This window comes from Peromyscus californicus, unplaced genomic scaffold (assembly GCF_007827085.1).
Source record: "Peromyscus californicus insignis strain IS unplaced genomic scaffold, ASM782708v3 Scaffold_17__1_contigs__length_78620276, whole genome shotgun sequence".
NCBI lineage: Eukaryota > Metazoa > Chordata > Mammalia > Rodentia > Cricetidae > Peromyscus > Peromyscus californicus.
Genome location: NW_026294469.1, coordinates 38,311,176 through 38,326,817, shown reverse-complemented (window position 1 = coordinate 38,326,817; position 15,642 = coordinate 38,311,176). Strand labels below are relative to the sequence as shown.

Genomic DNA, 15,642 nt, shown 5'->3' with positions numbered 1-15,642 from the left:
GTGGGCCTTGGTGAAGACTTTGAATTTTATTCTGTTGCAATTAGAAGTAATTTGAAATGTTTTTTTGCCTGTGTGTGTGTGTGTGTGTGTGTGTGTGTGTGTGTGTGTGTGTGTGTGTGTATGTATGTTTGTTCAGAGGGGTGCTAGAATCTGACTTACCATTCAAAAGGAACAACTGTGGATGCTGTGGGTAGATTTGAATATAGGATTCCAGAGTGTAAGCTGGGAATCCTAGTACCACTCAGCTGCATTCACCCGTGTATGGCAAAAAGGCAACATGAGTGGTGTCTATATGAGTAAGCAACATTGCACTCTTTTACTTCCTGCTATCTTTGGGTTTTTCATTTCAACTTTTTATGGTTCTCTTCACAGCCTCTTTACTGTGTTCAAGGTATTGTGAAAACTGTCCTCTGTATCTTTATCCATTTTAGTCTTTTCCTAAGGACTTAGATTATTTTTGTACCGAAACCAAATTACACATTGTTCCACTTATCTCAACAGAAGTACAAAGGAATCAGTTGCTTTGGTTTTCTGACAGTATAGACCTCACAGCCGACCTGAAATGAAGTGAACTAGCATTGAAGTGATAGTAGATCAGCCTGCCAGCAGCACCCCTCCTTGGTGATGGCAAGCCAGTGCTGGACGCAGTCAGCACCAAGGCCTGAGTTTGTAATCAGCTTTCAGTTCGGACTCTTCCATTTGGAGAGTACTGGCTGTTTGCTAGCAGAAGTGGGTAATTGGATTGGAACTATTATCCACCAAATGCCACTAAGAGCTATTAATATTGGTAGAATAATTGAGCCACCAGGTTTGGTGGAAAATGTAACTACTTTCCATATCATTCTGATCATTGTAAATTGTTTTCCAAGCTATACTGGCCTTAGCCACAAAAACAATCGGATCTTAAAAAAAAAGATGCTTCTTGAATACTTAACCATAAAAGTAAATGAGATTGCTCTAGACTGCGCTGTTAGCTCTGCAACCATGCACACATGGAAACTATTAGGAACCCTGTGTGTGTTTGAATGTTGGTAGATACTTTGCCAGATCTGCTAGCATATTGTGTATTTCAGTGCAAAAGAGTGATCCAAGCAGCACCCATCAACACCAGTTTGGGGGAAGACATTTACAATAAAGACAAGGTTTTCTAAATACCACAGCTAATATTTTACATTTCTGATATAATAGGTAATCGTCTTTTGTTTTGAAGCTGGATTACATTCAAATGCAGTTAGTTACTCTTACATTGCTAAGAGGGATAGTTGTGGGAGCAATATAGCATCTGAAGGCTGGATCCCAGGTACATCTGGGGAAACTTTTAAAGAGGTCTATTGCCTTTGCTCAAATGATTTCTCCGCATGGATGACACTTTTTATCAATGTCTGTCAGTCTAAATTCTTCTTGCTACTCAAGGCCAAGTTCAAATTCTGCCCCTTTCAGAAGTGATACCAACCTGGTTTAGCATGTATAACAAGGGAAAGGGGTCAAAATTGAACATTTTCTCAGCAGTGATTGTAGGTAGAATCGTCACATAGCTCATCTGATCTTTATACAACTACCCTGGGAGGTAGATATTAATGCCTTCATTATGAATGGATGCCTGTGTGCTCTAAGAGATAAGAGAAGGAAGAATCAGGGTACAGAGTGAGGTTGACTCGACATTACAACTTTTTACCATACTAAGTGACTTTGCTGGACTTCCAGTGTGCCCAAAGCAAAGTGCACACACCGTTTGAGCACACCGCTGTATCCTGTTGCTTAGCATTTGTGGTTGTATTATGTAAGGTTTTCTAAAAATGTTTTAATAGCCTTGAAGAAAGCTCTGGAGACAAAAGAAAAGGTAGTATGGCTTCTGCCTCATTGTATTTTGATACAATTACAGACATAGAAAGAAAGGTATCTCCTGACTCATAGGAGAGTGGGTAGAGGTCTACAGGGAATTTAGAAGCGACACAGGGAGGAACCCATATGTTCTGCCTGTTGAAATTGGGGCAAGGGTTGGTAGGAGCAGGAATGATTTTATAGAGAATCATTTTCATTCTGAAATATGAGCAGGTATTAGGATTCTAGACTTGCATCTAGTAGGGGCTTTGGGAAGCGGCTCAAAAGGAAAGACACCTGGTAAGAAGAAGGCTTTTGAACCAGAGCAGATTGTGAGCGTACCAGTAAGTACTTCAGGACAACTAGTTATTTGTTAAAAGGGAAGCCAGAGAAGAGGCTGAGGAAGGAGATGGGCAGAGGTCAGATTTAAGGCAGTAAAGCTTGTGTGTCTGTGGGATTTCATTTGTTTTAATGCTTAACTGAGTTAAAACTGAATTCATTTTCTGTCATCAAACCTACTAAGCAGGCATCCAAAGTAATAAAAAAACAAGTGATTTTGTTTAAGGTGATATGTGGCAGAGACATTATTTTGTAAGTGTTTGAAGAGCTGAAGGGAAGGTAGTTGGGCATCTATTGTAATTATCCAGTCAGGAGAGAATGAGGCCTGGATTGGGCGATGTTGGTGGAAAGGGGAGGTTGTCCATAGAGGCAAACCCTGGCTATCATTCTCCTGTCTATTGTCTTGAATGGCTCTTGTCAGATGGATTCATCTCCTACTTTCTCTTAGTATAACAGCTTGGTCCCAAGCTCATGAATCCTTTTTTTATGTCTCTGCAATGCTGAGGCTGTTGGCTATAAAATGCTGGGAGCATCTGAGGGTGTGTGTGCCTGCAAAGCATGCGCAGATCTGCATTCAGACTGCTTTCAGCTAGAGAATGCAATGCTGTCCTGCCTTCTGTAGCATCCACATGCAACAGAATTACCATTGCTACTAGTGGGGACTTCTGGCACTGAAAACATCTTCAGAATTTGTGAGAAAAGTAGGAGGGGAAATCACAATTTTTTTTCAGGACTCACATATTTATCCTTTCATATTCGTAAAGCAAACTGTATCAGTACATACTAAGCAGTTCATTTCAACGTCTCAGCCATGTGTCCTTGAGCCCTGCAATATTTGTAGTGGGTGGCTTTACTGCCTTAAATCTGTATTGACAGGTGTAAACTTACACTAATAACTTAATAACACAGAGAAGCAAAACAAACTGCAGCTCCTAGGATGCTGGATTAACTTGAGAACCAATAATATCAAGAAAGCACAGGTCCAATGGCTTCTGAGTGATTTTTTTTTTCTTCTTGATTATAGTAAGCCCCGTGCCTATGAAATTTGTAATGCTCCCTGCTTTTCTATCTGTGTTTTCACTTATTGGATTTACTCACTGCAGTAACTCTCTACCATTTCTACACTTTAAGCTTCGCTTTAAAGATGAAATACAAAGTTAAGCAGTGATACAGTACTTCTCAGGAGGTCCAAGTCTGGGTTTTCCCTTCCCAGAATCTCTGTGAATTCCTGTGTTCCAGTCTCTGGGTTTCTCTTAGAGACTTGGGATGCCCACTGAGTGAATCTGGTTGGCTGAGTGTGCTGGCTCTGTGGTATTCCATCTTTTAAATTTCCCTGAGGAAGAGACCCTGCTCTGGTCATTCCTAACTGTCTTCAGTTGGGAAAAGAATGTGTGGGCATGTGGTAGGGGTCATTTAGTTCATACTGGATGAAAAGGGGCATGTCTACACACCTGGGAGAAGGAGAATGATTTTGGGTATGAGATCTGGTGAAAGTGGGAGATATTGGTAAACTGACACAAATCCCCGAGAAGTGGGGAAATGTTCCTTGTATAGTAAGGGATATGTCAGACTGTATATACAGAGTTACCCCCACTCCCTTGCCACTGCCAAGTGGTACCTTAAACAAAGGCATTTCTATGTGGATCTTAAAAAGATGCTTATCCTAAATTCTGAGTCAGAAAAAAAATTCCTTAAAACGAAACCATTAAAAGCATATATTGTAAAGAACAAGATTTTATATCCTTCTTTCCTAAAAAGAAGGTTTCCTCACAGATTCTTAATTATCTGTACAGACAGATGCACCCTGCTGGTGGCCTCCACACTTCCTAGGTGGTTTTAACTTTTCTACCTTTAGGCACTGGAGTTGAAGGGCCCAGAATACTGCCCATTCCCTTGAACACCTGCACAGCTCTCCACTTCCGACTGGTTAACTAGAACCTTCATTTCCGCTATTCCTCCTTGAGCAGCCTACATGTGTTAGCTCTCCCACCCCTACCCCACTTTGTGGGCACATTGGGTTTTATTGTAACAAAGCAACTTGTGCTCCTTTGGCATTTCAAACAGAGCATCATCTTTTCTTTCCTTTCTGGTAGAAGCAAAAAATGAAAAAAAAAATAACCAAAATGACACTAGAGAAAACAAATTGCAAATAATCCAACAGGTTCTGCTGATTCTCTCCATTGAGTGACAGGGCTCAGGTCATCATGGGGGGGGGGAGTTTTATTTCAAAAGTATCATCTTAAACACCGCCATTAAACATTCCAAAGGAAAAGCCATGTTGCAGAATGCTCTCTTAACCCAACCATCTCAAACTCACCCCTTGCTGACCTGCTAACACACCCTTGCATTAAGCTTTGTTTACCTTCTTAAAAGAAAGCAGATAGATACACAGCACTGTATGTAAACTTTTCATATTCACACAGAGACACAATGTAATCTCTGAGCCCAACACTCAGAGGGAGGGGAAAAAAAGCCAGAATTCTATGCAGTTCTCCACAGGGCCTAGCACCCTCCAGCTGTTCCAAGGAGAGTGAAGGAAGTGCTATTTTCTTTTTCCCCACAGAGGATGGTGGTGGTGTCTGCTTTTTATTGCTGCCATAACAAATTATGACAACCCTTTGGGCTTCAGGCAATGTCCATAATTCTGTAGATCAGAAGTCTTCGGAGTCTCTTTGTTTAGATGGCTTCTCAGCTTCAGATCTGCTCATGTAGAGTGTCTCTGGAAGAATTTTCAGGCTTATTCAGTTAGCACAACCTATCTTTGCAGTGCAGGGATAAAATCACCAACTGGGTTTGCTCTCTGCTCCAAAAGCCCCCTGCATTTTCCTCATGGGGCCCATGTCTTCCTAATTCAGACCTCTTGGACCGCTCCTTTCTTTGCCTCTTTTGCTACCTGACAAAAAATTAGCCTGCTTTGTAAGGCTCATATTGGGCCTTGTTGTAGAATATTATTTTAAGGTGTGTTACATTTGTTTATATTGTGGAATATTTGTTTAATGATGCAAAGATGTGTTGCATTCTTTTATATTTCATCTGTTTAACTCTGTGAAGCTGTGTTACTGTGCCTGTTTAAAGCATCTGTTGGTCTAATAAAGAACTGGCCAATAGCAAGGCAGGAGAAGGGATAGGCAGGGCTGTCAGGCAGAGAGAGTTAATAGAAGGGGAAGTATGAGAAGAAGGAAGAAAGAACAAGAGAACAAGGCGAGGAGGATGCTAGGGGCCAGCCACCCAGCCACACAGCCAACCATGGAGTAAGAGTGAAAATAAGATTACAGAAGTAGAAAAGAAAAAAGCCCAGAGGCAAAAGGTAGATGGGATAATTTAAGTTAAGAAAAGGTGGTTAGAAATAAGCCAAACTAAGACCGGGCATTTGTAAGTAAGAATAAGTTCCATGTGTGACTTATTTGGAAGCTTGGTGGAAGGCCCCCCAAAAGAACAAAGAGCAAAAACAACCAAACATAGGGCCTGCTCAAAAAGTCCAGAGGAACCTTTTTTTAAAGCCAACCAATGCAACACTCACTCCATTTGCAGAATCCATTTCATTCTGTAAGAAAACACACTCATGCCACTGGGGACTAGGATAGGCATTTCTTTAAAGAGGCCATCTAAGAAAACCTGCCCACACTTCTTCTGAGAAGGAAAACTTTGCCAGATGGTGATGATTAGTCTTCTGTAGGCTGCAGCTGGAACCCACACTCATTAACGAAACACTCACTTTGCATAATGTCTTGGTAAGTTCCCCCCAGCTCTATGTTGCAGAACAGTATTTGGAATCAAAATTTATATTTAGTTAATATTCAAAGAAGAAAGTCTCTAGTCAAAAATTAGAGGACAAAAGCTCAGGACATGTTTCATGTTACATATGAACTTGTCCACAAACAGAAGTACTTGGTTTGCCTCATGGTCACTTAGCTATGTTCCAGGACTGATGACACCATGTGTCATGTAAACACGCTTCAAAATAGCATAGTACAGCCCTGAATGAAGCTGTGGGTGTTCATTATTGTCAACCAGGCAAGAGCACTATCCAGTGGAACTCATGCTCTTGAATACATATGACTCTCTTTTCTAGGCAAGGGCAGGTTGCAAGTTACATTCTATTATGAGGGACTAGTAGTGATTGTCTGCCATCACTAGCTCCCAGTGATATTCAAAAGAAGTCATTCTATTTTAGTAACTAACTTAACAAAGAATCAAAAAAAAAAAAATACAAACTGGTGAGATGGCTTACCCAGAAAAGGTGCTTGCTGCCAAGCCCTGAGTTCCATTTCTGAGATTCAAATGGTAGAAGAAGAGAACTGACTCCCACAAGTTATTCCCCTGACCTCCACATGCTACTAATAATTAATAAGTATATTTTAAAAATTAAATATATAATCCATTTGATTAAACGGGGAGTGGAGATTAAAGATTCGAAGCCACGTGATCAACACTACAGTTGCTAAATAGGGAAGAAGGTGAATCTGGTTTATGAGCTGTGTCAAGTTGGTGCTGTGAAAAGTCGTTATGGACAAGTCCTTATGGACTAGATGGTGCTGGGGACTGATGAACAAGAAGGGTGCTTAAGCTGACCTCTGTAATAAAGAATAAGCAAGCGACTGGTCATTAGCTTTTAAAAGCAAAACTACATGTCACTTTCTCTCTAAGGTATTGTTAATTGGTGTGTCTGACAATGGCTAGACACAGACCCGAGGAAGTTAGTAGTGATAGCCACACATCAGAAGTGCCATAGGACACCTTTGTGGGTATCTGTATTACATTTTTTATAAAACAATGTTAGGCTGCTTCATACATCTTCTACAGATTATATATGTCATCAGGTTTAGGTTTAAGGTATGTCCCCCATGGAAGAAAAGCATACCCAAACTGCTAGGAATGGAAAGAGAATTATCCAACAATGAAGAAGACACGGCTTTATTAAAAAATCTCAAATAAATGGTAAACAACATAATAACAATATAACATGGACGATGGATTTCTCACCTGAGAAGGGATTTCCTTACGTAATGCATGACATTGCCTGATGGTATGACCCTGGTGAGAGAGATCTCCTGCTTCTCCCAGGAGGGATGATGGGGTCTGAGCTGTGTCTTCCTGCATAGAACCACTTGTCAGGGCAAAGGTGCTCATTGCTCTAATTCACCAAGCTCTTTTTTAGGGCATTTTAAAAGACGATACTGATTTAATTCTGCATCAACGGTATTCTTGGATTGGAGAATCAAATTTTAGCATGAACTTGCAAACAGCCCCAGTGCCACACAACTCATTCATATTCTAGCAGCCTACGCCAAAGCAGGAAGCAGAGTCAAGCTGTTGCCATGAAGCTTGTTTCGAGAGCTCGGGAATCCTCTAGGGACCCCTTGATCATGCTTTTCAAAGGGGCTTTTGTCCCTCTCTTCTCCTGTTTCCTGCAAAGGGGCTGTGTCCAACATGCAAGGACATCATGAGGCCAACAAGGATGTGTGGAGTCTTCTGGGACTGCGATCCCCTAATTTGAAGTCTGCCTTCTGACGAGTGTCCTTCCTTCCTTCCTTCCCACACCACCACACTGACAAGCTTCTTTTCATACTCCTGCCTTGTAAAACTTGACTGTACAATAAATGAAAACTGCTCCTTCCTTTTTAAGAGATATGCTTTGTGGTCAGTCGGCACTTTTTTTATTTTAAGCCTTTTGTGAAAAGGGTTGTCAAATTCTCATTAGAATAGTATCTTTGGATACTATTGTCTGCTTGGAAACCTTAATTGACCTAAAATTTCCTAATTACTAGGCACCAAAAAGTATCAAGTCAGCAATATGACCTTTAAGTATTTTATGATTATTTTTCTTTTGAAAGGTAAGGGGCAGAGATGAAAGTAAATAAATAAAAATAAAATAAGTTTGTATTGACATTGATATTCCTAATTATAGATATGGATGTATGTTGAAGCTTAGTATATAGATTTGATGTATTTACTTCAGTGAACTTAGGAATAGAAATCATACCATTTCATTTTATTTTAGGAAGCTGAGAATTGCTGTTTTCCTTTAAAAAATATTGATGAAAGAAAGCTTTTTAACTTCACAACATTCTCATGGAAATATAACTGTGCTGTTTCATCATGAACTCATAGAAAAAGAAAATAAGGTAGTTTTTAAAGGAAGCCAAAGGAAGTGAAGTTGGTCAGTCATATTTGCATTAACCCAACTGACAACATGATAAGATTGTCTTCTGAAAGGCATTAATCTTGGTGTACATATATATTCAGATTAGAGCAGTGGTTCTCGACCTTCCTAGTGTCTCGACTCTTTAATACAGTTCCTCATGATGTGGTGACCTCCAACCATAAAATTATTTTCCTTGCTGCTTCATAACTGTAATTTTGCTACTGTTATGAATCATAGTGTAAATATCTGTGTTTTCTGATTGTTTTGGGTGACTCTTGTATAAAAATGGTTAGAGTTCCCAAGGGGGTCACAACCCACAGGCTGAGAACCCTTGACTAGCATGTGAGTGCATGAGGGAGGGATCTAAGAAACTATTAACAGATTTTTGCAAAATATCATGCTATGTTCCTCAGCTACTCTTGAACCTGGCTTAAATGATCCTCCTGCCTCAGCCTTGCAAATACTGAGGCTACAGGCATGTGCTACAGTGCCCATCAATCTCTGTGCTTGATAGTGAGCTGTTCCCCCTTGTAAAATGCCACATATGTAGTCACTGTATATATTACAAGTATATACCCATGTTTAAGGAAGCAGAGACTTCATTAAATATATTTGTATTTATTTTTAAGATAAAGTTCAAAGTAAATGTCTAGCACATGAGAAGCAAGTCTGTCATTTGAAGCAGGAGAATTTTTTTAGTGATAAAGTCTGAGAATGCTTATCTGTGTAATGGGAAAGTTCTGATGTTTAGGAAGCAGAGACAAACTAATATGCTTGTTTATAGCCTGCACAGGAAAATGATGCTTGCCTTGACGAATTTAGAACTATTGCATGCTTTGGGCTGGAGAGATGGCTTAACAGTTAAGAACACTTGCTCTTGCAGAGGACCTGGGTTCAGTTCCTAATACTCATATTAGGTTGCTCACAATGACCCATAACTCCAGTCCCAGGGGATCTGATGTCCTCTTCAGGCTTCTGTAGGCACCTGCATACACGTGGCATACAACCACTCAGACAAAGACACATGTACACAAATAGTAAATATAACAGAAATATGATATGTGTAAGCACACAATATGATGACTGCATTTCCATTTTATGTTATCTGAGGATATAAAAACAAAGACAAAATGAAACAATTATTTAATACCTACTTTATAAATCAAAATACAGCAACATGACCAGAAAAGGTAGCATTCATTGTCAGAAGTTGGGCACACAGCAGCCAAACTTCAGGGGATCAAGAAAAATCTAGTCAGTTAGATGGCACTTGACATCCTCTAACATTTTGTCACTGGCAAACAAGTACAAGTCAGATGCCTCTGTCCAGTCTAGAAGCGGTCACAAAGACTGTGTTGACAGGTAGATGAAATAAAGAGATGAAGCACATAGGAAGGAAGCACTTGGAGAGCACACAGTAGGTCTGGTTGATGGTGCAACACCGGAGTCTCTGGAACTGGAGAAGCAACTGGTAACAGGTTTCGAAGAATCAAGGGGCAAGGTGCATCGCGAACTGAGAAGGACCCTGCAGGGATGTGGGATGACGTGTGGGTGTGATTCTCAGATGCCTGATGACTTGATTGGGTTGAGGTGGTACGGACAACAAATGTGACTTGATGCTCATCTCTCAGAGATGACCCACGAGGCCAGTGCCAGTTACCATGTCCAAAAGAAAAGGATTAAAAATCATCATAGAACAGGATAGAAAATTCAGAGGGTAGTCTTCTAGTTTAGGTAAACAGCAAGGAAAGTTACTTCCCTAAGTGCTGTGCAGGTGTGGACGTTACTTAAATTTCTGTTTCTGTCTTAAGTGAAAATGACATTTATTTGGTGGTGGTATGATATATAAACACAATAAAATTAAATGCCAGTACATGCCTTAATGTTTTAATTAATGTATTATTAAATAATTTGAATTTACAAGGGATTTTGAAAACAGATTCAGCCTTAAGCATGTCAGGAAATTACTATTTAGACAAGGGATACCAGTATGTTCTACAATGGCATGTACTCATATTTAGAATAAGGCTATTCTGTTTTTCAAATCATGCTAGGGATAAAAACACAAATCTACTTGGCAGGAGATTACTATTTTAAAAATGAGTTTATTAGAGCCATAGAATTCAGACTTTCTTTGTAGAAAGTGTGGGGTGACGCGTAGTCAGCAGTAACTGATTGGAAGAAGGGCCAGCCTTGTTATATCCCAGGGAGAGCTGGGAAATGGACTCACACTCAAGCAAAGACAGTTCTAGTTGGGACAAGCCCTGGGGAGTGACACTCCCTGAGAGTTCTCTTTGAAAGCACTGTGGGGGGGGGGGATAATGCATTTGCTTGCTTATGCTAGATTTGCCCTTTTTGTGGGAATCAGGATCAGAACACAAGTCATCCCTTTCTTGACCCATTCATCTGGAGCTCTTGGGACTTCTCATGCTGCCTGCTCACAGGAGTCTCTGCTTTGCCCATGCCTGGCAGTAGCTGTTTGGAACCTTGCCTCTGGCAGCTCTTGGTTTCAAGTATCCAGACCTGTCACAAGGCTCTCCAGGAGAGGCGTCAGGCTGTCACCATCCATTAGGCAGCCCCCAGCTGACACACAGGCCAGTCCCTTCTCTCACAGGCCTTGGAACTGTGAGTACTGGCAGAAATGGAGGAATTTGGTTGTTCTACTCAGTCAGCCTAATTCTTCTACCTGCTGTTGTGCAGTTTTGCCCCAACTTGCATAGATTTACAATTTTATGATCCTGGACAGAACTTTCCTTTGGAATGATTCTAAGGTAAGGAAAGCTGAGAAACTGCTGGGCACTCTTCCTCATACCTATATATTTTTCAACAGAAATTAATACACAGAGGTTTATAAAAACTGTATGAAACCACTCTTTCTCTTTCTGGAACCCAACTTCAATCCACCCTTCAGTAGGATCATACCAGTCTCTGCCTTCAGAAGACCCTCTTGCCATAGAAGGCTGATGACAAGCATCGGGGGTGGTGGTTACAGTTTCACCCAAGTCTGGTGATGGCTATTGCAACAACTAGGATTGAAGCTTCTTAACTATTTTAATTAAGTTTGTTTTTTTAATCTCACTCTTATGGATATCTTTATCTTTCTTTCACCCAGAATCAAGATTCAGTGTCTTTGCAGAATGAACATTTATTTACAGATACTCTGCACCCGTTTTTCTTTCTTAGTACCACATCCCAACCCTTCCCCACATGCAGAGTGGGGTGCATGACTAGATTCCATCATTCATGTTCCAGAAACCCTTGTCCTTGGCTCAAGGTGACCTGTGACAGAAGAAGGTTCTGGTAGATAAGGAAAGGGAACACTTTCATTCACTCTACTAAAGTAACAAACATGCTTTAATTTTGTGTGCTGAAGTCGAAGGAGCTGCAGGGTCTATGGCTTCAGCAGTCATATATGAGATGTTGACAGGATGTATTAAAAATGAAGGTGTAATGTGAAGGGAAACAAAACCATGCAGAGAGAGACAAATGGCAATCTGGTGACATCACTTGAATCCATAGCTTAAGGCAACCCTCAGCCAGTCTATTCTTGATCTGCTTAAACAAGTTTGCGTTAGCTTTTTCTTTATCTTGGTTTTGTAAAAGCTTAACTAATGTACTGTGGGTAATTAGAGTCTTGACTGAGAGTTTCAGTCTAATAGCTGGACTTGGCTGCTTGCTGACAACCTCCATGATACTATCTGAGGCCTGGGTCTGTGATAGTCTCCGTCCATTTTCTTATTTCCCCCACTGGCTTTATTTCCGTCTATGTTTTACCCTGATGTAGGTTTCTAGTCTAGATGAAATCTCAAAACATAGAATTATCTTTTTCACCATGAGCATTTCAGGAAGGTTTAACGTTTTACCAACCTTTTTATATCTTTAATAACTCAAAGCAGGAGACTTCCAGGAATATCATTAAGCTGACCCTGAGATACATAAAAATATTAAGGTCAGTGGCTATTTAGTTTTGCTTTTTCCATTTTAGACATTGCTAGGTCACTTTGGTTTCTTTGTTGGTGACCTTTACTGTTTTATTGGAAAGGAACCGAAGCTGCTCTTTAAAAGCAAGCGATGATGACAGAGGTTCCTGTAATAGACTTTACTGCAATGGGATCAGAGTTCAGAGAACAGAGGACAGTTAGCAGCAAGGCAGCCCCACTGTTTGCCAGTGAGTTCTCAAGGTTTTCTGAGAAATTAGAGGTAACCTTAAATATGAGGTATAGACAAAACAGGGCAAGACCAATGAACTCTTAAGGCTCTGTGCTGGCTAAGTTTACTTTTTTCAACTTGATGCAAGCCAGTGTTGTCTGGAAAGAGGAAACCTCAGTTGAGAAAATGCCTCCATTAGATTGGCCTGTAGGCAAGGCTGTGGATCATTTTCTTGTTTTATGCTTGATGTGGGAGGACCCAGCCTCCTGGGGGCAGTGCCGGGCAGGGGCAGGTAGGTGGTCCTGAGTTGTATAAGAAAGCAGGCTGAGAAAGCAAGGAGGAGTAAGGAAATAAGCTGGGTTCCTCCATGACCTTTGCTTCAGTCTCTGCCTCCAGGTTCCTGCCTTGAGTTCCTGACTTGACTTTCATTCATGGTAGACTATGAACTGTGAGCTGAAATAAAGCTTTTCTCTTCCAAGTTGCTTTTGTTGTAGTACTTATCACAGCAGTAGAAACCCAATGAGGACAGACTGCAATCCTGAAATGAACAAAGATGAGGCTTAGGAGTCTTTTCCTACAGATTCTGGACCATGCAAGAATGAGGGTTGGTTCTAGGCATTGTGTTGAAGTTCAATACGTGCTCCAAATTCAGGAACAGCCCAACATCTCCTAGGAATACTAAGATAGCCTGTAGGGAAGTTTCCAATTTATGCTTATATTACATAGTATGTCTTTTAAGCTTAGATACTTTCATTTTAATTAAAATTGAAACCATTGTTCCCTAAGCTCTATTCTTTTGTATGGTTAATTCTAGGCTGAAAGGCCAAAACAAAACAAAACCTCCTCATAGCAAATTGAGAAGCAACTGAAGTCCTCTCCATTCTATGACCATCTCTTTCTTAGCTGGCTTCCAGCTCCCCCTCCCTTCCTACACTGAGTCTGCCTTGCAATTATTTACTTTTACCTATTCTGTGAAAATCTATTCCCATCCCAGTGATAACAAAGAATATGTCAGCTTGAGAGGCAGAGATGAATATGAATGGGGTTACCAAGATGATAGGCCAACTGGAGAGGATAGTCCACTTCTGTTAGGTAGAATTAAATTCAGCTGCTAATAGGTATGTCTTTCTTCATAAGAAGTAGATTACATAAAGCAGCTGGGGAACACTAACCGTATAATAGGGGTTGTTGGGGACTGTAGGCAGTAATACAGGCCTTTCCTAATGGTGTAACTGTTGCTTGGCCATAGTCAATTATCCCCAGGCTGAATGTCAGATCTTTATATAGCTTTGCACATTTCTAAATCATTGTACAAGCCAAGCAAATTTGCCTCCAGGTTGGATTTGTCCGATGGATCACAGGCTTGCTGCCCTATATCTGGTTCAGCATTATTGTTTTACTTTGGGAAGGGTCTATAGCCTGCATGGCACTGTGTGACTCATCTGTGGTGGAGCTCCATGAGATATCCATGTCTTTATCTCTAGTCATCTTCCAAGTTGCATTTTGATGGGATTGGTTAGAAGGGATAAGATGGTGTGTTAGTTACTGTAAAGAGACACCATGACCAAGACAACTCTTAAAGCACTTAATTGGGGTATCACTTACAATTTTAGAGGGTTAGTCTATGATTATCATGGCAGGAAGCAAACAAGCGTGGCACAGGAGCAGTAGCTGAGAGCTTTCCATCCCTATCCACAGGCAGCAAGTAGGGAAGGAGAGGGACACTGGGCCTGGTGTGGGTTTTCAAAACTTCAAAGACCACCTCCAGTGGTGCATCTCCTCCAGAAAGTCTATACTTCCTAATCCTAATCCTTCTCAAACAGTTCCACTCACTGGAGATTACACATTCAAGCATAAGCGTCTATGGGGGCATTTTCATTCTAAGAACCTCAGATGGGAAATAGGCAGATGATATTTGTAGCTACATCCACAAGTGCTTAGCACAGGGCTTAGAATTCATAGAACTTTACTGTCTATTTGAATTGCTGAGATCATATGGGTTAATGGGTAAAATAGCAGGCAAGGGAAAAATGCAAAAGAGACCTCACCAAACCTTGGGGAACCCCCATAATTAACAATGTAAGCAAGCTAATGAATTAGCAAAGGCAGAATTCAAGTACTCAAGAGCAGCCAGGATGGTTTTGTGAACCTCCTGCCTTTACCTTTGCCCTAATTACAGCTTTAGGTTATAAATGTTTTAATTTGAGGATAATTTTCAGCCCTTTAATACATTTCTTTCCAATTTTCTGCTGCTTTAAACTTATAGCCTCATGATAAAGGGTGGTCTTCAGAGAATTCTCCTCATTCCTCTTGTAGAAATTAGATAGATTGATTAATTTTGGCTCACATTTCTAAGAATGTGCAGTTGTGTCTTGAGATTATGCTCCATTAGTGGTGAAATGTCTCCAGCATAAGTAATTACTGCCATTTAAAAACAGTTTAATCCTGTGAAAACCCCCTTGTTGGTAGACAAGTATCTTTGTGCATCACAACGTTTGCCAGAGCATCTCAATATTAGGGATCTCAGGGTGATAAATATTTGTCCAATTCTGGTTTTTGTGAGATTTTTCTATTTTTTTTTTGTTACTAATCTTAGGCTAGCATACAAACCAATGGGTTCATTACTGCATTACACAAATGTGTCGCATTTTGTTTTCCTCATTCTCCGCTCCCCCACTGCCATCCTCCCTCCGTCTGGAAGGTTCCCTACTTCCCCGTACCCTGTTTTCAAGTCTATTCTGTCTACCTCCTTTCCTTCCCTCCTTTGCAGCATGTTATGCAAATGTAAATAGATAACATCTGTAGCTGTACTCATATATACAGTTTAAAAATCTAGACTCCACATATAGGAGAAAAAAAAAAATGGGGCAATTGTGTTTTCCAGTCTGGCTTATTTAACATAACATGATTTCCAGCTCTATTGTCCTGCTAATGTCATGGCTACTTACAACATTGTGTGTATGGCCCACATTTCCTTTACCCATTTGTCATTTGATAGACACATAGGTGGATTCCGTTTCCTGAGTGCTGTGAAGAGTGCATCTATAAATATGGAGATGCAAGTATCTGTGGCACATGGACTTAGAGTCTGTTGGATATACACCCCAAAATGACATGGATGAGTCATACCATAGTTCTAGGTTTATTTTGGAAGAACTTCCATACTTATTTTCACAGTGGCTATATAG

The 15,642-nt window shown here is 40.6% G+C and overlaps 1 long non-coding RNA gene across 5 annotated transcripts in view; it reads right to left on the bottom strand.

Moving 5' to 3' along the window:
• Positions 1-7,346, bottom strand: part of LOC128112806 (uncharacterized) — a 37,633-nt gene extending 30,287 nt beyond the window's left edge. For all 5 annotated transcript variants that reach the window (XR_008219170.1, XR_008219174.1, XR_008219172.1 and 2 more), the window contains exon 1: positions 7,144-7,346. This is a non-coding gene — a long non-coding RNA (uncharacterized LOC128112806). The remainder of the gene's footprint in view (positions 1-7,143) is intronic.
• Between the last annotated feature and the right edge of the window lie 8,296 nt (positions 7,347-15,642).